The sequence below is a fragment of the Python bivittatus genome, unplaced genomic scaffold (genome assembly GCF_059951505.1).
Source record: "Python bivittatus isolate LINGU-HERP-01145 unplaced genomic scaffold, Pbiv_v1 ctg000340_np1212, whole genome shotgun sequence".
Taxonomy (NCBI): Eukaryota; Metazoa; Chordata; class Lepidosauria; order Squamata; family Pythonidae; genus Python; species Python bivittatus.
Window position 1 is genome coordinate 32,414,902 of NW_028277056.1, and position 25,957 is coordinate 32,440,858.

At 35.7% G+C, this 25,957-nt stretch overlaps 1 long non-coding RNA gene across 1 annotated transcript in view; it reads left to right on the plus strand.

The window, feature by feature from the left end:
* LOC112542376 (uncharacterized) overlaps window positions 1-25,957 on the plus strand; it is a 110,880-nt gene that overhangs the window by 14,440 nt on the left and 70,483 nt on the right. The window contains exons 2-3 of the long non-coding RNA XR_015796142.1: window positions 16,138-16,183; window positions 21,991-22,038. This is a non-coding gene — a long non-coding RNA (uncharacterized LOC112542376). The remainder of the gene's footprint in view (window positions 1-16,137; window positions 16,184-21,990; window positions 22,039-25,957) is intronic.

The window sequence follows — 25,957 nt, forward strand, 5'->3', positions numbered from 1 at the left end:
ACTTTCATTGTGTTCAAGGTACGCATGACTGTGACACATGTGTTTTTCTTTATCTTTCCATACAACAAACCTAGGAGGTAGATAAAACAGAGAGCCCAGTAAATTATGTGAATAAGGCATGGGTATAAATATTAATCCAGTTTTCAATGGACTGAATATAGTCTTTCAAGCACTACACTGTCTGGCCTCTTTATATGTCTGAATAATCCAGAGTCCTATCGTTACTGTTACAGAAGATTAAAAATAGCTCACATGTCATAAAGTGATGACTTAATTATACTTGTTTTGCAGTATTATCCATATCCTAGCTGTTGTGACATGACCTCACAACAGAGATTTGGTCTTTAGTGCTGAGGTAGGTTGAAGCTGGCCCAAAGTGTTCGGGCAGGAAAATGGTGTTTTTCCAGCTATGGTGACACAAGACCTATCATGCAAATATACTAGGTCACATGGAAGAGGAGTGTTCAAAGGTCTGATCAGACTGCTGCAGGAGTGCTCTTTCCCATTTGTCTATAGGGCACTGCACCTTCATGATGATTTGTACTATAGTCGCCAGAGAGACTGGATCTCTGCTGCACAGCAATCCCTCCTTCCTGTGTGTGTGTGGCTTGGTGAGGAAATATCAACTTTGTGGAAAAGCTTATGGAAAATGTGGGTCTTCTTATTGGTTAGTAGAAAGCAGAACTTCTTCCCCTAAACGGACAGGGGACTGGTAGCAGAATGTGCCTCCCTTTGGGGTATTATAGCAGAACACCCATGTGTGTTGTAGGGGTTCACTAGTCTGAAACTCCCTTATTTGCCAATCACTGTGTAGGCAGTTCAATTTTAGGCTGGGGAGGGTCTGGAATTTTAAGGGATAAAATGAGTTTTGGAAGATTCTGCAAAACTTAGTATACCAATTTTCTCCCTTAGGGCTTCTAAAGTTCTATTTAAAAAAAAAAAAACAGGGCAAACTCTTTGATGTCATCCAGTTCTTGGGTGACCTGGGGAACTCAAAAAGGGTTGTGTAACCTATATGTAGGCTGAGAGAAAGTAATTTGCTCAGAGCCACTTAATGAAGCTGAGTGGGCTTTGAATTTATTTCTTAGATTCCAGTTCTAATTTCCAGTGGCACTTGGACTAGTGCCCTGGTTTGGCTGTCCATAAGCATTTTGTATTAGCTTATAACACTGGATGAGATAGGCCTTTGGTTTGATCTGGACTTTGTTATATTTAAGCTAGAAAAACAATTACTTTTTACAAACTGATTGTTTCCAAATGACTTCACATCATGATGGGAAGCAATTCCTGCTTACATTCCTTGAATTAATGAAGCACATGAGCATTTGATGCTAAAGATTAAATTGAAAGGGGAAAAAATTGCTGTCATACTTGTAAACCTAAAATATTCAAACTGGTTTAAATATTGAAATTGAATAAATGTCTTTAAAATATATTTTATCATGGCTGTGCAGTTTGGAGGCAAATGAGTGCATTGTTCATGACTCTGACATACTGCAGCATAAATAATTTACTGAAGAAGTTGGAAGAAAATTAAAAAAAAAGATAAACAAAGGTGTTCTGTATATTTTAGATACATTTTCTGAATACAAATTATTTAAATATATGAGGCTGGGGGAAAAAAAGTTTTAACTAGGTCTAAATGTTGATATTCAGAATAGCTATTATGGCTTGAAATAGCTGCCCCTCTGTCAAAAATAATTGTTCCAAAGACTTCAGTTTGACTCATTACATTTTGAAAATAACTTTCTTCCCAAAAAATCTAAATATTATTTTCTACTAAGTTTAGAATTAAATTGTGCATTTATAGGACCACGACAGGTAAAACAGCCTTGGGTATAACATTTTCATTTTATTTGTTACTTACTTATTTATTGGACTTACATGCCATTCCATTTGATCCTGACTTTGTGGGTATTATATACCTTATTTGCATAAATAAGGTTAGAATATACAATATCTATAATAAACCACATAATCCATGCCAGGATACAAACACAGTTTAGTGTCAGAGATGAATAATTCTACTTCAGTTAACCTTCCAAATTACAAGCAGGAAAGTTCCCAAAAATCCTACCCCTAAAGCTTGCTGAAAAAGCCACATTTTTATGGCCTTTCTAAAACCAACAGGGTGGGGACATCCGGATTACAGGAAGAAAACTGTTCTGAAGAAGAGGGGTAGCAATTGAAAAAGCCTGTCTTTGAGGCCCTGATGACGGAAATCCTTGAGGGAAGGAACCTGAAGAAAGCCCCCTCAACATGACGTTACTGGATGGACAGAAACAGTTGGGAGAAGTTGTGTGTTGTAGTTCTTATCTTTTGTTTTATTCCTTTCTTTTTACAAATAAAAAAAGAGAACTGGATTAACAAGGAAATAAGCCCAAAATTAATATTTAATGTCAAATATGTTTTTATGTTCCCAAATGAATACACTTGCTGCTGGGATATTATGAAGATTTTCTGATATTTTTTTTTAAGGACTAGATTATTTTTTTTTCTTTGGAGCTTTTTTATTTAACAGCCAGCAGTGAATTCTAGCAATCTGTCCGGTTGCCATAATTTTCCAAGTTCATGTTGCTAGTTATACCTTTTTCATACAGTATGATGCACTGCAATCAATAATAGAACACTGAAGTAAATGGATAAGAAGCACAGGAATATCTACTGACTGATGAGACCATCGGGAGCCCATTAACAGAATATCACTAAGAACTGATTGTCTCCCCTGAAAGCCTTTGAAGATAGAACACTGTCTAGGGCTTCTTGCCTGAAATGAAGATGGAACCAGCAGAAAGAACAACAGTAAATAGCAGGGGATTTTATTTTATCTTAAATGATTTCATCAATAAGCATTTATGTTTCATTTTGTCCTTGTAGTTTGCTAAAATTAGAGTATATCGATGCCACAAGCTTGCAGGTCCTTCAGATCTGACTGTAGTTGTGTCCTGGCTTTCTACCTGATAATATGTGGAAGAGGCAACACACAGGGCACACAGGGCCACCAACGAGATCATTTTCTGCAACAATCATAATGTCATTTGCAGTTACTCCATGTGTTGCCCCTTTATTCTGCAATGGTCTTAGAGAGGGCACTGATAACTTTCAGAAGACAAGTCTCTGCATGCAGAGCAAGCAAGTGGCAAAACGTAGCAGTGAAACACATGCTTTGTATCAAAAAGGTCCTAGGTTCAGTCTCTGGAATCCACAGGTAGCAGTTTGAAATACTTCAGAGATATGACTGTCAGGATAATTAAAGAATGAGCTGGATGGACAACTGACTCATTGTAAAGAAACTTTCTATTGTTCTTGAGTGTATTTAAAATTGATATCCGGGTTTTCTACACCAAGATAAACATGTTGGATTTGTAGGCCTGCAAAACAAAAACAAGAAAGGAAGCAAAGAAAGAAGGAAAGAAGGAAGGAAGGATCTGATTCATTCCAAGTTTATAGAAAAGAACATATGCAACTATAAATGTGTGATATATGATAACTGAAGAATAGAAATACGAGAAGTACAATTTTTATTAGTGGTTTTCAATGCAATAACATATTGCATTAATTATAACAATAAAGAAACATTTATCACACAAACTTTTTCATATTAACGACTTCAAGTCTCTATTCAAAATCTAAATAAAACTGGTTTTAATTAACTTCAGGCTAAATTTGCTTCATTTAATAAAAAATAGAAATACTTCTAAGTCTGTGGTTTAAAAGTTATTCTCAGTTTTAGGGATGTTATCTGAATTGGATAACAACTAGTTCCTGACTAGATGAAGAGTGGGGCAATTGGAGCAGCAGGAGCCAACATGCTCAGAGTTGGCTTCCAGCAAGGAAGTCTTCTCTCCTTCTGTTTGTTTCTTTGGGTGGTGTGGATTATCCCCCATCTCATGCTGAGTTCCCAGCATTTCTGGGTTGGCATCTCCAGGGGTTGCTGGAAGGGTTATACTGCTGCCCCTTTGTCCTTCTAAGTGTACTGCCTGCCATGTCCTATAAAAGGGCAAGAAAAGAGATGCCTCAGCCTCCCCTAATTAAAAATTAGTTATCACTAACTTGATTGAACTAGCTAGATAAAACTGCTGCTCAATTTATCTTTAAAATAAACTAGATTTTGCTTTGATGCTCTTTGATTCAAATTTTAAAACATAAAAAAAAATAATATATTCCCAAAGCTTAATTTACTAAATTTAACATATTGTTAATCCCCAATTATATAGAAAACAATTTTAGTTAGAAATTGGAATGTATATATGAAGGGGGAGATGGTTTGATGGAATGTGGTAAAGATCCAGGTTCTCAAGAAGGAGGGAGCGCATTCCAGGAGGGAAAGTAAGGAGACAAAGGGCAACATAGTTCAGAGCAGGATGGTGGAAAGAAGAAGAGATTTAAGATAGCCACTCCCTAGGTTCTCCAGAATATATCTATTAGGTTAGCATAGTACAGATTTAGTCTGGCAAGATTCTGTCTATATGGTGTAAGTAATGAAGAGCTGAACTTGGGTGGATTATTTCCCTGTTGTCCTTGGACTGGGCCTAATAGAAATGCAGGTATTTTTGCTTTCCATTTCTCTTGATGGAAATATATATATACTTCAAAATGCCTGTCTGAATAGTTCTTTCCTAGTGGAAAATGTATTTTTCCCAAAGGAGAGAATCACAGGTAGATTTATATGACTCTACCTTGCCCTGAAGCTTCCATTAATCATCATCAATCTCCCTCTTTTTGAGATCTGAAATGGAAACACTTTATTGCCATGTATATGTATTTAGCCAACATGCTAAATCAATTTTGATATAAATGAGTAGAACTTTTTCACATGATGAGAAATTCTGATTGGGTCAGGCCACCCTTCATATGAAGATGTACATGAGGATTGCAGTTGGTATACATAGAGCCCATTGTTATTCTAGCAGACATCTGGAGAGCAAACATCAGCTCTGTGTGTATGTGTAGGGGGCAGAACATATATGGACTCTGACTACACAGAGATTCCTTCAGCTTATGTTGTGCGGTCTTTCTTCTAAAACACGAATAGGACTGTGATCTTCCTTCCTTCCTTCCTTCCTTCCTTCCTTCCTTCCTTCCTTCCTTCCTTCCTTCCTTCCTTCCTTCCTTCCTTCCTTCCTTCCTACCTTCCTACCTTCCTACCTTCCTACCTTCCTACCTTCCTATTGTATAGGAAGTTGTATTAAGCATTTAAATGCTTCATCAAAGCTCCTAGGCCATAAACGAATGAAAAAAATGAACGCATTCTTGTGTTTTTAAATAAACCAGTGTAACAAAATGGTTAATTTTTAATGGTTTTATTAAAACTCTTTCAAATTTAGTAACAGATCAATAAGTCTATAAAGCTAGGATATAAATATATAGAGTGGTTGGTTGGTTGGTTATTAAGAAGCTGTTGGTGGTGTCCAATGCTAAGGTATATCTTCTTTTTTATGTATTATTTTTAGCTTTATTGATAGAGTTTTCCTTAAAGTTGAAGTATGCTCTAGGTCTAGAAGTTTCTAATGTTGCACGGAACAGTATCTCTTCAAGTGACCATACTTTGACATATGAGAGTGACTGGCCAAGGGTCATCCAGCTGGCTCTGAACCTAAGGCAGGACTGCAACTCACAGTCTCCCAGTTTGTAGCAGAATGCCTTAACCACTACACCAAATTGGCTCTTGCCATCATAACTATCTCAGACAAGTGTATTTAGGAAACTGGTCTTTGTCTCAGTAGGTGCCATATTATTGTAGATACTCCAGATCATTATTCTTTCATCTGTCATTCTAGGCCATTACTTTTTCATCTAATTTCAAAGTTCACATCCTTGTGTCTGTGTGCTTTGAGTCTTTTTCCAGCCTAACTCTGGCCTACTTTAAGCATACTTTAAACTTTTAATTTAACTTACATTCACCCCTAAAATGCACCATACTAAAATAGATGGTGTCATAGTGCAAATGGTCGTAATAGGTAGGGCTACCAGATCTGTACTGCAAAAACCTGGAGGGCTACTAAATAGCAAAGTGATATTTAAAACTCTCTCCTAGTTACCACCTAAAGTTTATATGGTTTTTTTAAAGCTCAGACCTGGCAGTCCTTTAGTATGTGCAGGTTATCCTGAATCCACAACAGTATGCTGTTATTATGTTAGAGTCTTCTCAAAAAAGAAGAACTGTTTGTTCTTCATGCAATCATGTTTTCATTTGTTACAGTTCAGAATACTTGCTAAACTCAAGTATTACAGCTGGTGAACTGCAGAAAGGGAATGCAGCTTGAAGTTGTTTTTCTCTTGCAAACCACTCCTGTTTCATTTGCATTTACTGTTTTTTTTTTTTAGCTCATTGTTATGCACTTTCTGGAGTTAACCTTTCAACACAATTAAGCAAGATGTAAATCACAATCATCAGCCCCCTCAGATCAGCTTGGAACACTACTGTTTGATAAAGGTCTGTTGTGCTTATGAGAGAGTACGCTGGCATTATTCTGGAAGGTTTCTCATCACAACTGAATGGCTTATTGAGCTCATAATTGTTCTTTGTTTATGCATTCTTGGAATTTTGGTTTGTTATTTAATTGATAAGTTGCTTTTACACTACTATTTTATATCAGAAATGTATGATTCTATGATTCTATGCTTTTATGACTTATATTTTGATTATGGTGAACTGACCAGAATTACTCTTATTAGGACAGTGTACAAATATTGTGAATATATAGATATAGATAGGCATACACATGCCTATCTATATGCATTCCAAGCCATGCTCCAAATATTTGATCACATATATTCAAAAAATATGATCAAGGATAATACAATCTCCAAAAGAGCATAGAGAATTACTATTGTAAGTAACCTTTGTGCCAAAAATATTCTTCCCTAGGAAAATATTTTTATTTGACATCCATTTACTTTCAAATATTTCCATACAAACATCTCCTGATGTGCGCTCAGAGAGAAGTGTTGGGCTAACTCACAGACATTAGTGTAAATGTGGAGGGCTTGTTTCAGTAGGCATTCTAACCTAATACATCCTTGAAGTTCTTCCTTCTTCACTGAAAGCAAGAGGATGGATTGTTTTACAGTGAGAAAGTGGTATAGATGGCAATCTTCTATAGAAGAATGAAAAATATTAATTACATAGACTAAAAGTTGTGGTCCTCTCTGTCTCTGCTCCTCTCTATCCATGTCCAGTCCTCTTGAGTTGGATAAAAACATCACTATGCTATTCTAGCCCACCACCTATCCATCAAGACTCAGGATTTATGACCTTTAATCAGCTAGTTGTATACACAATGCATAATGATGGCTGACTGTTTTAAATATAGGAATGCAAATCACTTTAAATCACCTTAGCTAACAATTTACTTGCAAGAGATTAGATATACCAAACACAAAGATTAAACCACTGTAGCATTTCATTTGTCAGTAAATGACATCAACCTGATGTCATGTATGGATCATTATAAATCTGATTCATTTTAATTTTTCATGTACTTAGTCATGTTTGTGGATTTTGTTAAATTTCCATTCTGTGACTATAAGAATATGCACAAATATTTTCATCTATTTTTAGAGAACAGTGTTTTATGTGCTAAAATGGACATAACAGAAAAGAAGCATTTCCCATTGTGGCAATCTTCTACACTCCAGGCTTATCTGGTTCTCCAGAGGTTTTTCATGTGGCAAAGAATAACACTGCAGCAGCTAAGCCAAGAGGAAAAGTGGGAAAACTTTTATGGAGGTCATGTAAAATACCAGAAAAAGGAGGACAGTGAGAGATATGTAATAATGGATTCAGTGACAGGCAAGACTGCCCTTAATTAAGAACAACTATTATGAAGACATTATCATTGACTGTCTGAATCTTGAAGGGATAGAGATATCTTGGATTGTTTACAGAAATTCTTAATTTTAATGGTCACTCAGTGTCAGTTGCCCAGTCTCTTATCCTGAGCAGTTGTATTATAGTGTTTTGTAGGTGATTTGACTAGGTAACCTGTCTAAAGATTTATTTATTTTTATTTCTTTTTTGGAAGAAGATAAATTCAGCTTATAATTCAGCATCAGTTCTAAGACTCAGGTCCACCAAACTTGGGAAGAAGCATCATAATTCAGTACAAAGATGTATTCCTTATTCACAAACCATGTTTATCTTATCTGATATTGAATGGACATTTCCCAAAATTCTATTGCTAAGAATTTTGTCATGCTCTGTCCCTAAACTGTGAGATTATAAGCATTTTAAACCACTCCACCGATTTTTTTTTCACATCTTACATTGCACATTTTGAATATATATACATACATACATACATACATACATACATACATATATATGTAATAAACCACCATTTTAGGAAGGTGCTCCAAAAGTTTTAACAACTTCTTAGTGGTTACTGTTCAGCAGTTTGTGGTCCCTTTAGATTCAAAATGAGGGAAAATTAAAATCCTGGTGATTTTAAGAAACTCTGAAGTGTAGCACCAGAAAAAAATGTTTTTGCAATAAGAATGAAAAATTACCAACAGATGTTCCAAGTGAAATTCTGTAGAAAGAATAGAATGTGGCTGACTAAATTAAGCATGTTTATGAGAATCAGTTGTGGGAGGAAGATAATAAGAATCTAAATAGCAATTCTTTTTTACATTTGGAACAGATAAAACCCTCTATATCTAACTTTGTTTTTGTTCATATAGGTAGCCTTTAACCTGAATTTCTTTTTAGGCAGGCTGGATCTAAAATGAAACCATAGGATGCTCCCTATACACTGTTTTTCTGTAATGGTATTAAGTGAGGAAAAGAAGTTTTTCCCTGAAAACATTTGACTTGTTCACATTGATTTGAAGAGATCACTATAACTACGTTGTAAGTCAAACTGCCTTTGCCTAGAGCTGACAATACTCAGTTTAAGGCAGTTTCCAATATACATGAGTCTATATACATACTTCAGTGATCATGTCAGCTAGAGCTCTTCAGGTATTCTATATTCATATGTGAACCACGCTTGACATTGTCTAACATGCAGTTAGCCACAGTTATGAATGATTTATGTAATAATTTATAATGTTGAATAAATAGGAAACAATGAAAGCAGGAGTTTGAAAGGGAGTTTTATTCATTATTCTTGGTACTATTCAGTCATTTGATAAATATATCAGTTTCTGTAGGTCCAGAATGGAAGACAGGAGGGGAAAAAACCCCAACATTTAAACAATATTCATATGTTTTACAACAAAATGTAAAGAATAGTACTTCTTTTTTTAAAAATAGTGAGTGGTGTATAGGGTTCATAAATGAACAATAAGATAGTTAAGCAAGTGTGGACAAAATTCAATTAAAATATCTCAGAAAGGCATTTGCTCAGCATTAGTTACATTATATATCAGTCCATAATGTCAATTTTCTTGACTAATATCATAGCTTCAAATATGGTAGATATGTTTCAGTTTTTAAAACTTGTGTGTGTGTGTGTGTATACACGTGTATGTGTATATGTGTGAATATGTGTATATATATTCTATATTATTTCTATGTTATTTCATGTTACTCAAAACTGATGACTGAAATGAAATAATTTAATCTCATGTCATTATTACATTCCAAAATTAAATTATTAAATCTTAAGGATACCCTTAAGATCTTCCTTGTATAACAATAACCTCCAGTAATTTTATATACATTTTTTTCCTAAATAATTAGACAGTTATCCATCCATAATCAAAAGTGCTGCAGAATGGGAGTTGATATATCAAAGGGACATGGCTAACCCCTGCTGTTTTAAAATGGCCATATGTGGATGCAGTTTAAAGACTATAAATTCACTTGCAGGTCCTACCTTTTAGATATAACAAGCACCTGGCACAAACAGTTAACCTTGAACACCAAATCAATTTTATATGTTTTATTATTTCATTGGACTTCCATTTGTAATTGTTTTGCTTTCCACTGCAAAAAACTAATTACATCCAATGCATTTCTTTCTGCATCAGTTTCAGAGGTGGGGGTGCATAACAGTTGAACAGCTGCATTAATACTCCTCTTTTTTCTTTTTTTACTTCTATTAAATACAAATGCTTTCCTTTTTTTTAGGTAGTGATGGTACCAAACCTGGAACTAGGAGGCAAGTTTAAGAAACCAATCTTTCAGGCTGTTATAAGCCAAACTCTACCAGAGGTTTGAAGCTAACTTTCATGGTGTTCTCTGATAGTTTGTTATTTGCAATTTAGCCATCCTTTTTTCCTTCAAGGTCATTAAACATCTGTAACTGCAGAAGGAAGGTGCTTCAGTGTGATTTGCATTACATTGTGGCACTGTAGTACATGATTTATGAGAGATGTAGATCTCATGAACCCTGATGGACATATGAGAAATGCTGCTAATTTTCATAATACACTGTTTGCCATAATACCATAGTGTCAAATATCAAATGGAGCCTTCTGGACAATTGATAGTAGAAGCTTCAGGAACAGTCAATATAACAGTTAATATGAGAAAAGGCAGCTCTGGGTTCTTACTTTGTTCCTAGACAAGGATAAGAGGTTTCTGTGCAGAGGTCAATCCTTCATTCTCAGTTTATCCATCCAACAATGACCTCTAGTCTATGACACCAGTATGCTATAATTAAAAGGAGTTGGCTAGGGAAGAAAACTGAGTAGGGAGAAAGTGGCATGAATGAAGATAAGTTGAGCAGAGAGGCAAAGAGAACTGAGCTCAGTACTACTCACTGCAGAACAAAAGTATGAGTTATTTACTGGGCTCCAGTCCTATATGAAGATTTCCCACAGAATTCTGGGTGGCTGTTCTGAAAAGAATGTTGGTCCATGAAGGCTGTTTATCTGGTTGTTCCTCTGGGTCATAACCCAGTCTTATTTTCTCAATTCAGTAAATCCACCTATTGGCACCACTGGATACATTTTGTGGTGAGAGAAAGAACGATAATAACAGCCCTGGATAGGTAGGTAACAGTCCCTAGGCCCCACTACATTCTCAATAACAGGGGTGAGAACATGATGGAACTTTAGATCAGAATACAATTAATCAGTGCCTGAACTGAATCAAGTTTAAATTGAATCTTGTTCAAGTTAACTCATTTGAAGTAAGCTTATTTCAAACAAGCCTCTGGGAACTAAGCTCTCACTAGTTTCAACACAGTCATCTATTTTTCAGTAAATTTCCCCACAGTTCTTACTGCCTGACACACAGTTCAGAAATATAACCCCAAGGAAATAAAATTGGTATATCGAAGAGGTCTATATGATACATAATCACCGGTATATAGGATAATAGATACCTGCACTTTTCATTGTCATTTATTCCATTTCTTCAAATGGCACAGCTGGACACTGATATTGTTTCTTTCTAAATATCTACTCTTAGCTTTTTGACCCTGAATTCTTAAGGCATTTGGGATATGTATTTGACAGAAACATGTATTTGGCAGAAAGAATAAAGTTAGTGTAATCTTTAAAATACCTCCATTTTAGTTTTCTCTCTGAAAACTAATAGCCAGCCTTCATCCTGTGAATATATAAGTCAGTGTCTGGTTTTGTTTTGTTTTTGTTTTTTCCCTGTGTAATTTCTCACAGTTTCTGTATAAGTATTGAGCAGCAGGAACTCATTCATTGTTTTGCCAGTGGGGTTGCTTATGAAAGAAAATCTAGCATTTTTCTTATCCAGCAGAACTTTGTTAACTTGGTTTGTTCTAAATGTTTGTGGTTCCTGTCAGGGAAGATAGGAAATGTAGTCCATAAAATCTGAAGGTTATTAGGTTGCCATAAGGCATACTGAAAGGGCAACCAAGATATATGGTGGCTGGTTCAATCTGTTTCTGTTTCCAATAGAAGAGAATATATGTAGGGTAGGGTTGAATTGTGGAGTCCTTGGGGTTCTCTGAGCTTGGTTGTTTTCTTGCAAATGTTTCATTACCCAGCTAGGTAACAGTTGAACACTGAAGTTGTTACCTAGCTGGGTAATGAAATGTTTGTTTCTGTTTCATATGCCACCTACTCAGAAATTGTACTTATATTCTAGATGTAAAATCAATACAAATCAGGTCTACTTGCCTTCCCAGTATGGGAAAGAACTGAAATAATGATTAAAAATGACCATAGATATTTCTATTCATTTTTGCATTATTACCAAAAGGTCAAGACTCAATCATAGCAGAATTACAGACCAATTTCTTTGTTAAATAATAACTATAAACTCTTTACATTAATATTAGCAGAAAGACTGAAGAAGATTTTATTGGACTTTATACATGAAGATCAGTGTGCTTTCTTACCTAAAAGGCAACTGAAAGACAATGTAAGAATTGTATTAGATATAGTAGAACATTTACAACAACACAATAAGAAGCAAGTAGCATTGATCTTTTTGTATGTGGAGAAAGCCTTTGACAGGTTAAATTGAATATTTATGTTTAAAGTCTTGGAAGATATGGACTTTGGTGAGAATTTTCTTCAAGGGATTAAATTGATAAACTATTCTCAAAAGGCAAGTATTATTGTTAATGATGAGTTAACAAAACCTTGTGAGATACAGATGGGGACAAGACAAGGTTGTTCTTTGTCCCCTTTACTTTTCATTTTAGTTTTGGAAGTGTTAAATAGAGATATTAGACAAGATGTGAATATAAAGGGCTTGCAAATAAAAACAGAGGTTTATAAATTAAGAGTTTTTGTGGATGATTTAGGTTTGATTTTACAGGAACCTCAAAATGTAATTGTATGTTTAATAAGAAATTGAAAGATGTTGGTGCATTTGCTGAATTTAATTTGCTGAATTAAGGTAAATAAACAAAAAACAAAGTTATTGGTTAAGAATATGACTATACATGATCAAGAAATGTTGATGAAGAAGTCAGTTTTAAATTGAGAAGCAGGTTAAATATCTAGGAATTACATTGACTAATATGAATTGTATATCAGAATAATTATGTCAAAGTTTGGAATGACATTAAAAAAGACCTATTGAAATGGGACAAATTACAATTGACATTGTTAGGTAGAATTTCAGTAATTAAGATAAATGTTTTACCTAGAATGCTTTTTCTTTTTCAGACAATACCAATATTGACAAAGGATATACTATTTAAACAATGGCAAAAAGATATTTCTGAATTTGTATGGCAAGGTAAAAAAAACAAGAATAAAATATAAACTTTTACAAGATGCTAAAGAAAGAGATGGGTTAGGCCTTCCGGATTTAAAGTTATATTTTGATGCTTGTTGTCTGGTATGGATGAAAGAGTGGGTGACTTTAAAAACAATAGGTTATTGGAGCTAGAAGGACATGATTTAAGATTTGGATGGCATGTGTAAGGTTCACTGCATTCGGTGCTGAACAGAAACCTTGTGAGGCACAGGCTTGGATGAAAGCTAGTTTATTCAGGCATAAGCATAGTGGTTACAGACAAAGCCAGGATTGGCTTGGCACAGTTTCTTACAGCAATTTTATAGGGTTCCCCCCTTGACCCGTAGTTACCCCTCGGCTCTGGCCCTTGCCCTGGGCTACCCATCTGTCCATTGCGATCTTCCTTCCTCTCGCCTGGATGGCAGATTCAGCTGGTTTCGATTGTGTTATGATCTTCTTCCTTTGTCTGTCTTGCTCTTGCATTCCTTGAGCTTTTCTCATGTTGAGTTGGAGTGGCTGTTTTAATTTGGTTTTGAATTACCTGCCGATGGCCTCTGGATTACTATGCTCTCGGTGTATTGTAAGCCGGAGTTGCCCGGGGTGCCTGGGGAGTGGGCTGGACTACAGGGTTGCCGCTTCTAATTAACTCCCTGCTGCTAGTTAACTGCCCACCCCCTGTCAGTAGTTAACTTGCGGTTACATTGTTTTCTTGCCCTATTGCCTGAGGCGGTGAAACTGACTAACGGCCCTGCGCTGCAGTGTGTGCTTCCTAGGCTGAATCTGACAACATGGATATTTATGGTATGACAAAGTGAAAATTAATATTAATTTTAAGAATCATTTTATTAGATGTACCATATTGAGTGTCTGGAATAGATACAAGGCAAGATTGTCTCCAAAAATCCCTTTCTGATTGTCATCTCAAGAAATTTTCTGTAGAAGAGAAATGGCACTTAAACAACCACGGTCGACATATGCAAATTTGTTATAATTTTCTGAAGGAGACCTTAACCTGAAGAAGAGAGAAGAATTAGAATTGGAAGATTATATTTGCCAATGGTTTACCTATGTACTGTTGTTGGAAAGATTTAAATTGGATAAGAAAAGTTATAAATTTACCTCGGAGAAAATGGAAATTGAATATGCTTTATGTATTAATGATGAACATCTTACTGCTAAAATGTATACATTTTTGTTAAAGATTAATTTGGAAGATGAATATGTTAAAGTTTGTATTTTTAAATGGGGAAATAACTTCAGATATAACATAATGCTGGACCAATGGGAAAATATGTGGAATAAAGGTTTGAAGTTTACTCTTAATTATAACTTGAAATAAATTTCTATAAAATGATGTACTGTTGGTATTTGACACTGGATAAATTGTCTAAGATGCATAAAGGAATCTCAGATGTATACTGGAAATGTAATCAGTGTGAAGGCACCTTTTATTACTTATGGTGGACTCGTGAAAAAGCTAAGAAATGCTAGGACATGATATGTATTTTGATCCAAAAACATTTTAAAATGGATATACAATTGAAAGCAGAGACCTTTCTTCTAGGTATGATAAATAAACGGATAGAAAAAAAATATGGAAATTTGTTTCTTTATACGATAATAGCAGTGAGACTTTTAATAGCGGAAAAATGGAAGGACCTACAAATACCTACAGCTGAAGAATGGATATTGAAATTAATGGAATTGGCAAAGATAGCAAAACTGACTACTTTGATCAAAGAAAGGACTTGTCCAGTTTTGTTTCTATTTTAAAACCACTCTTGGACTTTTTACTCAACACTCAAAAAAATGAAATTTTGATTTTGGGACTTGATGACTGATTTATTTTATAACTACAGAAATATCTTGTATTATTCTTTATTTATTTCTTGTTGATATAGACTTATTTTGTAACCTTATTTTTAAATGTTAGAGCAAAGGATAATTTTTATTATGTAAATTTTAAGATATTGCAGTAAGAGGTGAACATATTTTATACCTATGCCTATACCAAATAAAGTCAGAAATTACTTTTCTTTTTATGCCCTTTCCTCTCTCGTTATTTCTTTTCTTTTCGATTTTTCCTGTATTTTACTTTTTTCTGAAACTCAATAAAAACTAATAATAAAAAAGATATTTCTATTCATTTTTATGCATAGCTTTCCCTATCATCTGAAGATATTGTATGCAACTTGTACTGTTATATATAATTTTAATGGAAGCTTCTTTGATGTTACTCATCTACATTTGTCGTCTACAAGTTTTTGTTTAATTTTTTAAAGTAACAACTAGTTACTGAAAACACTCAACCTTTTCTGGGAAAGAGGGAAATATTTTTTTTTTTTCACAAGTAAGTTGTTTGTATGTGGAATTTTGTCTAGAAAATAGATATTAGTGTATTTCAGTCATTCATGCTACTTCTGAATTCATAATAATGGTCTTACTAATTGGGTAATTCAAACAAGAACAAAACTGCAACATGAAAAAAAAAGCAAACCAGGAAAAATAAAATCCACATGATATTGGAAATGTTCTTTAATCTGTGTTTTGGAACAGATTCTTCAAGCATATCCTCTCCGCAATGCAAATGCGCGCATCTATAGGCTTAAATGTAAAATAATATTCACTGTTAATTCACTACCATAAAAAAGTTCCTTTTACTTCTCTAAGTGATGCAGCAAGTTTCATGTGTCAAGCACATATTGCCTTCCATTAAGGCCACTGTACCATCCTATCTAGCATGACAGTCAGTGCTGGAAGCTGGTGGTTCTACTAAGTGAGTCCCATCATAAGTGTCTACTGCACTGAATAATGTTTTCTATTCCCACTGAAATAAATGAACCTGAGAGCAATTTCTATATTTCATGAGGTGTTTAGTATTTTAGAAATTGAGCTTGAAGTTAAATCAACATCAAATTATGTGGAATGTAACTTTCAATTTTTAGTTCAAGTGAATATCTTAAATGCTTCACTGCCTACTACTTAATGTATTAATTCCATGTTATTGTTTCTAGGTTATCTTCAGGTTCAGAGAGATTTTCATGGATAAGTGACTTACAGGTATATTACTATTACTTTACTGATCTTCTGCAATAAGCTTGTTTAACATACTGTTCTGCTGAATAATAGGTGTAGTTATCAGATATTAAGTTTTATATTCCTCGTTTGTCTGTTGGATGAATACTTAAAAAAAAAAAACCATGAAGCACTACAAGATCTTACCTCAAGATGCATGTGGAATTACCATTTTGCTTTATAATCTAAACTTTCATTAATGAAAGAATACTGATAAATTTCTATAGTTTTGTGACATGCATTGCTGTTGCTTTCTCCATCAATAGACTTATTAGTCTTTTTACGTGAAACTTAGATCTGAACACACACAAAAAAACTTTTTTTTTGAAATTAAGTGGCTTACTATTAAAAAAATATCTCCAGGAGAAAGCAAAACTTCTCCCACCATTTTTAGCACCACCACTACTTTTTTTAAAAAAGAGATCCATAGGGGAATACAGGGAGGAATATATTCTGATGATGGCTTCCTCTGCTATTTAATTCAGACATGCAAAGCCAGGGAGCCAGCAGACTAGAGCAAACATTCACATACCTCTTGGACACTTGCCAGAACAAACATACCCATCATGCTATTCCCTTCCAGAGTAAGCAGTCTCATGCAGAGTACAGAAAAGGAGTAAGACATGCTAAGGCAAAGTAATGAAGGGTATTGGAAAAAGAAAAGGAAACATAGCTAAAACTAGTTTAAACCACATCATTCACTCCACATCATTTCTCTCAAAACCTTCCTAACCAAAACAAAAAACACCCTTCCTATTCCTACAGGCATTATAGATTTTTTATCCTTGCATGCAAACCAATCTTATTTATTTGCTACCTTGCTTATTTATTTATATAGTAGATTTCAAGGCCACCTGGCTCCAAAATGACTCTGGAGGGCTTACATTTTAAAAGAGAAAAAACAATAATAAACAGAAGAAACTGTGTATGTCTGGACAAAACAAATTCCACATACTACAAAAATTATGATCCTTGTTTCCATCAAATCTTTCACTGCATCTTATCTTGTATTTTGTTCTTTAATTTTTTTAACAACTATCTTTATGAAGATCTCTTCAAGTTATCAAAAAATTATTTCAATTTATGTAGCTGTCCATCTCAAATTCATGACTCTGGGCAGCTAACAATTAAAAATTATATTAAAACAATATAAAAACCATTCAAATACAGTCAGCAGCTGAAATACAAAAGCCACCAACAGCATGAGGGGATGAACCATTATGTCTTTAAGATACAGTAGGACAACCCCCTCTCTCAAGGAAGAAATCACCAGCTCCAGAACCCAACTACACATCACCTTTCAGGAGGCTTTAGACATCCAGGATGGACATGGATCTAATACACAGGTGGTCAAGCTCATAGTTGTGAGAACCCTGTCCACTACATCAGGGCTGATAAGATCAAACTCCCAGATAACAGAGCAAGATTGACCCCCAGTCACCTCTATAGGATCTGCTCAAAGGCTGGAGTCCAAGTTGGAGTGAATCCAAATGACTTTGTCTGACAGATGCCCAGTGGGCTTGTACATAGACCTCTGAGTCTCCTGTACCCAAGACGGTCTGATCACCTTAAACCAGGCCATTGGACAGCTATCCATAGATGTAATAAGGGCAGATAATACTGACATTTCACTGTCCTTACCATCACAAAGTAGGTCTTAATAGTGATTCTAATTTATGCTTGGTGGGGTTCACAACTTGTTGCCCTCCAGTGGTACTCTGGGCATCTCTTTGCCCATTTCATCTCTTTCAACTCTGTAAACCATGGGGAGTTACAGGATCCATGGGAGAAGAGACACCATATGGACATGATCTGATCCAGAGCCTCAGCCACCCTCACATTGCTAGTGGCAACAAGTCAGATTGTGCAGCAGGCCATCAGGAACAACTCCAAGTTCCCTCTGGGTCCATTACTTACCTGGGGTGGACCAAGTGAATTGGTCCAGACTCCCTGCAGCATAGATCTCCATGGCTCCCAGAAAGTGATCTGACAATGACAGGGGAACAACAGAAAACTCACCCAATTCCAGATCATGTTGTCACTACTCTGACAGAAAGACCAGATTAGGTGCATGACCACTGTCACAGATCAGGTCCTGAATGACCATTCCAGATCATGTTGCCACTGCTCCAACCAATTCCAAATCATGTTGCTATTGTTCCAAAAAGATCAGATGAAGTGTATAACTACAGTCACACATCAAGCCCTGAATGACCTGGGACAGTCCCATGGCTGTCATGGTGGCCATGAGCTCCCAAGCTACTTCTGACCCCACTCCAGAGAAGGCAGGCTGAAGTCCCTCAGGACAATAAGCCTGGAGAACTCCACTACCAACCTGCTTATGGGGTTAAGGAGCTCAGGCAGGGAGGCTGCTATGCAGCAGGGAGGCTGATACAGTACCAAAAGTCCCAACTGATCCTTAGAGCCCAACACAAGAAACAGTACCTTGCGTCTCTGGAGGAGCACTTCTGAATACCACCAAAGGGTCTTGGATGACACTTGCCAGTTGCCTACCCCTGCCCTGGGATCTCAGCTGATGCCACACCCAGAACCCATCTGGGCACAACTCGGAAACAGGAACACCTCCTCTGAGTGCAGCCAGGTTTTGGTAATACATGCTCTCATCTGTGATTAAATCACAGATGAGGGCAGCCTTATTATAGACTGATCTGACATTTAGCAGCAGCAGCCAAAAGCCCAGGTCTCTGAGACTATGCAGACTGGGAAATAAGAGTTGAGCCCAGAGGGCTGGAACACAACATCAGAATAAGACACCAGGGCTGCATTCCCTAACAGTGACACCCCTGTCTCCCACCAAATTTTTATCTTATTTTATTTTTTATTTATTAGATTTCTCTCCCAGCCATCTCCCCTACAATAGGGGACTCTGGGTGGGTTACAGAGAGAATAAAACTATAAATATACATAAAATACACCCCATATACAGTATATAATTAAAACAATACTAAAAACAAAAAATCCAAGAAGATGGAAAATCAGGGTGGGGACAGCCGGCCACTATGGGGCTAGCCATCTCCCTGCTTGAGCTGTTCCCTCCCCACCACAGGCCAAATGGCAGAACCAGGTCTTCAAGATCCTTTGGAAGGCCAGGAGTGAGGAGGCTAATCGCACCTCCGGGGGCAGAATGTTCCAAAGAGCGGGGGCTACCACAGAGAAGGCCCGCCTTCTGGACCCCGCTAGATGGAGTTCTTTTACTGAGGGGGTCCATCTAGAATGAAGATTGATTACAATCTCGTACAGAGATTCGTTCTCTCTGTATGATCATACCGCAGGCAGCCACAATATCTGATGATTTCACCAACTGACAAAACTAGCGTCACAATGGTGCAATGTGAGCTCCAATCCCTTTATCACATCACATTGCACATACAAAAGGGGTGGAGTTTGTATCATGATAGTGCAGTGCTCCTTCCCTTCCCTTCCCTTCCCTTCCCTTCCCTTCCCTTCCCTTCCCTTCCCTTCCCTTCCCTTCCCTTCCCTTCCCTTCCCTTCCCTTCCCTTCCCTAGACACCTCTGAACCAAACCAACATATTTTTTCCCCATATTGGTCATTCACTTTTCTATTTGCCTATTTATTCTTAACCAATATATTTCCTTTTTTAAAAAAAAAATACACACACACACACTTCTTAAGTACCTCATTCCCATTTCATTCAATTGATTTGTATGATTCTCCTGACATACCCAATTTTCACTGTCATGTAAAAAGAAGCGTGTTCTTATACACAACAATTTTTGCTTCTTTTATCATTTATTCCTCAACACTAAACCACAGACTACCCATTAACTTTCTGTCAGCATTTGCACATCTTAAAGTATCTCCATTCATTTCCCCATCTTTAGTAAATATTCTACCAAGGTATACAAATTCAAACTTTCTCTAGGAGTCCCTCACCCTTGGAAACAATTTCTAGAGCAAAATCTCTTTAACCCTACTGAATGAGAACTGATAGAAAAAATGCATTTCTGAAAAAATGTTGAATGTGATTACAGTAACATGTGTAGGAGGCTGGGGCTGTAGATACTGAACCTGCCTTTTATATACACCTCAGTACTTGTCCCTCCTTTTCAATCTCTGACTAAGAATCTTAAAGGGAAACCCAATTTGTGATCACCTGAAATCAAATAAAGCTTTTAACTTGAATGTTCAATTACAAAGAGAAAGCTTTATTTCAGAATAAATAAGATAAATATGGGAGTGGAGCCAGTAGGCACAACTCAAGTGCCTATATATTTTTCATTCTCACTGAGAGGACTAGGAGAAGAAGAGCAAATGAAATCCCTGCAGAATTAGGACTGATTCACAGCATTGAGAGAGTAGCTGTGTGATAGATTGCCACATGCAATTTTCTAAATAACAAACTCCTAATCTGTTGATTTTTCTGATTGTGTCATTGATTTTCTAAAAAAATGTCATAATAATAATAATGAAGACTCAAGATATAAGAGGAGAGACACTCTGAGTGTTGATAAGAAGTTACTGTTAGTGCACAGAATTTATTGTGACATTCCATTTTTTTTTAATGTGAATATTGCCATTTCTAAAAGGATAGAAGGAATTGTGGAAAAAAGCTTTTACTTTCCACTTGTACATGTATTTCTTCTCATCTATTCATTCCTATTGTTTCTCTGGTCTGCTGGTGTTTTGATGCCTTCTTTAAAAACAAAACAAAATAATAAGAAGAAATAGATAGATGGACCGACAGACAGACAGACAGATAAAAACTGATTTATTGTCTTGTACTGACCAGTCAGGGATAATGTTCTGAGTGTGATGACATCATAGTATCACTTAACCACACGGGTTTTAGTATGTAATGACATCAGTGAGAAAAAAGAGAACTTCATTATTCCTAGTATGAATGGGTGGTGCTTCCCCCTTACCTGTCTACTGTGCAGTCACAGAATACAGAACAGTAGTATTAACAAGTAAAAATAAAAGCTGGCATAACATACTACTACAATTTAAAATTAAAGTAATTCTCCAGGATAATAATCTACAGAATGTTCAGAGAAAGTGCCCTTTCTAAAGATGAGCCCTATCTACTTCATGTGTCATGCTCCAAAAGCAAATTGTCAATGCCAAAATAATGGACACTTGATAAAATGGGATATAAAATAGCATAAAATCAATTTAATATCAAAATAAGCAGCAACAAGGCTACTATAGACACTCTATTATTCAATTTCATATTTCATTAAGATCCTTCATTTTTAATTTAAATTAGACTACATTAAAATTTCCAAGCCGCTGCACTAGACTGCCATTTATCTGGGAATTTTACATCCAGCTCATCACAGACTATAAACAATTCATTCATGATCATGTGCCTGCATTTTCAGGTTGTCATTCAGAGAGGTAGCAGTGCATGTCATCTAAAAAAAAAAAAGCTGTATGTGTGCACATGGATGTATGTGTGTGTGTGTATAAGACACAATACTGGTTTGAGTTATAAAAGTGGTAACTACAAGCACATAAGTGTTATTTCAGCTAAAGTACACATAGATAAGTAGACAGTGTGTGTACAAAAGAAATAAACAGCTCTACTTGTGATGCATTCTGGCTGCAATGTTACAGTTACACTGCTTTTCATTATTTGACTGACCTCCATTCACTAAATGGGTCTCTTATAATTCTGGGGGGCTACAGACTCTTTGGCCCTCTCCACAAGTAAGCAATAGGGTAGGGACAGAAAGTTAAGAATTTATTCTATATTACCTCTATGTTTATTGCTAATCCACAATCACTTTCCTTCTGCCTTTTTTCCTAGGCAGTCACACAGAACTCTTGGACACTCATCCTGGCAAGATGTAGTTAGGTAAGTACTAGTTTTGTCTATTCCTGTAATGTATTACCTATAAATACATCTGTTTAATGTTATAGTTATAAAATCTGTTTTATTAATTATTGCTCAGGTCAAATTCCCATTTTTTTGGCATGCTCTCATGCACACAAAGAACACTTAGACTACCAACAAGACCTCCCATCATTATATAGTTTTGAGGTGGAACTAATATTTCCATCTCTCTTTCATGATTAGATTTATTGTTACTTTTTGTCTATGTGGAGTATGTACTGTATGTATATGAAAGAGGAACACATTTCTCTGGATTTTATTAAGAACACAGCACAACTTGAAAGGTAGAACATTCCATTCATGCAATGCACTAAGGTTTATATACAGACAAGCTGGTTACCAAACAATGCAAACTTTGAACAATGCACAATCCATATAATAACTTAAATATATATAGACCCATCAGGAAAATAAATAGGGGCTTTTGGTATCTGAAACTTTTGGATTCTTAACCAAAAAGTGGCTGGTTATTATTGATGAAGTAAGTGTCTTGGGCCTGGTGAAATGTCTGTAATATTATTTCTTATTACTCCTTCAGGTTTTGATTCCCCTTACCCCTCATTTTGCTGTTGGATGTATAGAGTATCACAAGTATGCTTATGCAATGTTATTTTTATTTATACTCATCTAATGTTATTTTTATATTTTTATAATCAACTATATAATGCTGAGTTAAAAGCTATTAAGAACTAAATTAATAATTTTTTAAAATTTAAAAATATTTAAAATATACTTAGGCAAACTGTTTAGCTACACCTTTATTTATTTAGGAAATAGGGCATTATTAAAGCTAAGAAAACAGAAAATGCTCCCAAACCTGATACCTGATAAGTATCCTATTGAGAAGTTTAAGATAGATAGATAGATAGACAGACAGACAGACAGACAGACAGACAGACAGACAGACAGACAGACAGACAGACAGACAGACAGACAGACAGACAGACAGACAGACAGACAGACAGACAGACAGACAGACAGATAGATAGATAGATAGATAGATAGATAGATAGATAGATAGATAGATAGATAGATAGATAGATAGATGTCTTAAACCTCTATCTCTCTTGCTCCCATACTGTTGGAAGTTTATAATGAACCTTTTATTTATTTTTTTTACAACTTCATTTAATGAGGCTTATACAACTATGATTTTTAAGGCTGCTGAAGAGTCTGTTCATTGTGCAAGCTATTCGTTGATTTCCTTATTAAAATTTTGACAGCAACTATTGCATGTAAATTAACATTGATACTCCCTTCAATTTTACTACTACTACTATTTTTAATGAAACTATACTATTCAGTCTAGTTTCATTAAAGGAAACATTCATCATATAATATTAGATTATTAATTGATTTATTATATGCACACTCAGAAAAATGTATTTGGCCATAGTTGTTTAATAGGACACAAAAAAACCTTTGGGGTAGCACAGTTCAAATTTTGGACAAATTTTAACCAAATGTGGATTTCCTACCTTTTTTATCAATCGGATTCAAATTTGTTATTTTAATCATTTGGCCAGGACTTATTTCATTATCTTTAAGTACAATTCATAGATCTCATTAAGGATGTCTTTTATTTCCTCTTTTGTTTAATTTGGACTCTTTTATCAGGCAATTGAAAGACATTCTGGACATAAAAGTGACAGAATACAAATTCTTATATGCTGATGTTACATTTTATTGATAATTATTTACTTTCTATACCAAAATTTATTGATGTAGTACAACCATTTGTAAATTATCAGGTTCATCAATTAATTGGAGTATGTCTCATATAGAGAGCCAGTTTGGTGTAAGTGGTTAATACAACAGGCTAAAAACTTTCAGACTGTGGATTCTACTCCTGCCTTAGGCACAAAGCCAGCTGGATGATTTTGGGCCAGTCACTTTCCCTCAGCCCTAGGAAGCAGGCAAGGGCAAACCACTTCCAAAAATCTTGCCAAGAAAACTGCAGGGACTTGTCCAGGCAGTCTCTGTGAGTCAACACTGACTCAAAGGAACCCTGCCCTCCCCCCAAAAGTCTCATATACTTCCTATAGGCTCTAAAGTATCTATACATTCACATAGATTCTGAGAGCAAGAAAGTCTGTGTGTGTGTCTGTGTATGAGCTTGTGTGTATGTGTGTGTGTGTGTGTATCTATATATATCCACCCATCCTTTGAAGAAAGGAAGATGATCTTGCCTGCAGCTGAACACAGACATAAAAGGATATTGTATGAATGGACGTTTTCCCCCATTTTCTCTAGGCCAATAATGAAACCATAGTTCCTGGTTTCCTTAGTAACCCTTCTGCCTGTGCTTTAAAGTAACAATCTGAAAGTACTGTTCAGACAAATCCACGGAAAGTACTACTCTGACAGCAGTCTCTTTTAGTTCTTTTTCAAATTCTTTGTGTGCATTTATGTGTAAGAAAAATGCTTTGATTTGTGGCCAGCAGCAAATAGAAGAACAGGCAAAAGTCTATTTTAAAAAATGAGTGTTTTGTTGAATCTTTCTGGAATATAAATTATATAGAACCACTTATTTTCCCCAAAGAATATCTGAAATTTTCATGCATTCAGTTTATCAAGATAAATGGCAGTCTAGGACAATTTTTGTTCATAAGGTAAAAATGAGAGTTTCTGGAAGTGGATTTTTTAAAAGCCTGTCTTTCCTCTTCACTACATAAAGAAGGAAGGAAAATACATTGTGGTTGATGAAATATAAATTGAATGTAGATACTATGTGTTGCTTTATTTGAATTACCAAAAACAGTGAACCTATGAAGTGATTTGAAAAGACAAAGGTATGCATACCTTCTTTCAAGAGCTCAACACTGTGGTAAATGAAAGGTTCAGTATAGCAGAGTTCCTTCTGCAGAGATATGTTTTGAATACCAGCCTGTTGTGTTAAAAAAATTACCTTGACATTATTATAGTAGTGTGTTCTAAAGTTTCAGTATATAGAATTTCCCAAGACTCTTTGGAATCCCTCAAGGGTATCTTTCAGTTAAAGCCCTATTTCTGTTGCTCTCCATGGTACTGTTTGTATTGTTCTGTTCCTCAAAGAAACACCAGTGTTATGAAATCACCAGTTTTGTACCCTGTTTCAGTGCCATAACTATTACATTTAATATGATTGGGAGAAAAATAGGTAAAGCTCTATTCTTTTCACAGAAACATTTGAAATAATTGCTTAGGGCAAAGAAAAATAAAACAAGGAAGGGAGGGAGGGAGGGAGGGAGGGAGGGAGGGAGGGATCAAGGAAGGAAATATTTTTATATTTCTGAAAGTGATTTTTGAGGGATGCTTCATGTTTTTCTAAAGGTTCTAAAATTCAATAAAGAGCAGGCTGCTCCATTATAGACTTAGCTTAGTAAAGCTAAATAAGCTTAGCAAAATCATGAAGAAATTGGTTTTTTGTAGTCATAAGTCTATATATGGCAAGAATTATTGTTCTTTGGTAATTATAGCTCAGAAATAGACTATCCTCCTGAAGTAAAATTCCCCTCAATAGAAAACAAGAAGTTCCCACTACTACCTGAAAGATTTAATCAAAATGCATAATTTTCACTTTGCAAAAACAAATTTTCTAGTAAGGTTGTTCAGCTCCTCTAAACATAGAGGTTACCATCTTCATCTTTGTTCCTTAAACCCTCTATATGCAAAATAGAAACAGTAACAAAAGAGAAAATAAAAAAGGTAAAAACATATGAAAAAATTGATCTTCGCCATTATGGGAAACTGACAGGACATGAATCAAGGGGGAAATATGGTGGGAGACGGGGAGCAGGCCATTCCCAGGGACTGCAAAACCGTTGTTTGTTGCCGGTTTCATGTTCCAGCTCCTCAGTTTCAGCCCCAGTACCCTGTCAGCAGACCTTCAGAGACTCTG